A 1474-nucleotide genomic window follows, 5' to 3' on the forward strand; every position below is an offset into this window, starting at 1 on the left:
GTACTGAAGTCTACTATTATTGCTGAGCTGTCTATTTCCCCCTTCAATTATGTGACGGCTTGATTGATTGATTTTGAGGGTCTTCATTGGGAGTGTATAATGTGTTCTACAGTTATGTCTTCTTGTTCTACCATTACTTTACTTGTCTATTCTTGTCTCTCATTATGCTACCTGCCTTGAAGTCTATTTTTATCAGGTATTAATATTGCCAGTCCTGCTTTGTTATGGTAATCATTGGGTTGGTAAATTTTTCTTCATCTTTTGATTTTTAGTCCATTTTCGTCTTTGAGAAGAAAGTGTATCCTGTGTAGGTAGCATATTGACGGGTCTTTGTCTCTCATCCCATTGGCTACTTTCTAGCTCTTAATTGGTGCATTTACTCCACTGACATCTTAAGTAACATTATTGATAGATGCATATTTGTTACTGTACTTGTACTGTAGTTGTATGTGTTTTGTGAGTTTATTGGTATCTTGAGAGCAATCAACCATTTGAAATTAAAAGAGCAGTATTTATTGGCAATATTCAGAAGGGTCATAAAAGAAGGAGGGATGGAAACAGGAAAGAGCATTGTGTATGTGGAGTGAACGAGTGAGCAGGCAGGGCATGTGGTCGGGTTTGGTGACCTCCGGCTTCCCCTGCCACCACTGCTGACTTGGGGACTGGTGGCAGGGTGGGGGTCGTGGGCCTGAGGGATCCCCCAGAGAGAAACTTCCAGCTGATGCAGCAATGAGCCTACCTCTTTTGCAACCTCCTTGCTCTCCTGGTGCTCACTTCTACGGTGGCCAAAAAAAGGGGGGGGGTGAAGAAGGGTGCTCTAGGCAGCAAAAGAGCTGAGTGGACCTGGGGGTCTTGCACCCTCAGCAGCAAGGACTGTGGCGTGGGCTTCCAGGAGGGCCCATGAAGGACCCAAACCTAGCGCATCCAGTGCAGAATAACCTGTACGTGGAAGAAGGAATTTGGAGCCAACTGCAAGAAGAAGTTTGAGAGCTGGGATGTGTGTGGCTGCTGGCACAGGTACCAAAGCCTGCCAGAGCACCCTGAAGAAGGCACAGTATAATGCCCAGTGCCAGGAGACCGCCTGCATGATGAAGCCTTGCGCCTCCAAGGCCAAAGCCAAGAAAGGGAAGGGGAAGGACTAGAAGCCAGGCCTGGATGTCAGCATCTCCTGGCCTCACCTTCCCAAAGACTCCCCTTCTGGGGATATAACCCACCAGCTATATCTGTCATTCATTAGCTTTGTCACTGACACCTAACTCTTACCCCTCCCCGCCAACACGCACACTCAATATGGAGAGGGACTGGAGTTTCTGGAAACCTCCAGGCTCCTCCCAAAGGTATTTCATTCACACATACTCCCCGCCCTCCTTTGGACGATGGTGCCATTACTAAGAAACAAACCATTCCCCCCCAATAAAAGCTTTTCCTCTTAATATTAAAAATAAGTTGTATAAATAATGTTACATTATGGACA

General features: G+C 46.4%; 1 pseudogene; it reads left to right on the forward strand.

The window, feature by feature from the left end:
* Positions 1-721: 721 nt before the first annotated feature.
* LOC142436935 (midkine pseudogene) lies at positions 722-1142 on the forward strand (annotated as a pseudogene).
* Positions 1143-1474: the final 332 nt, after the last annotated feature.

This window comes from Tenrec ecaudatus, chromosome 1, assembly GCF_050624435.1.
Source record: "Tenrec ecaudatus isolate mTenEca1 chromosome 1, mTenEca1.hap1, whole genome shotgun sequence".
Taxonomy (NCBI): Eukaryota; Metazoa; Chordata; class Mammalia; order Afrosoricida; family Tenrecidae; genus Tenrec; species Tenrec ecaudatus.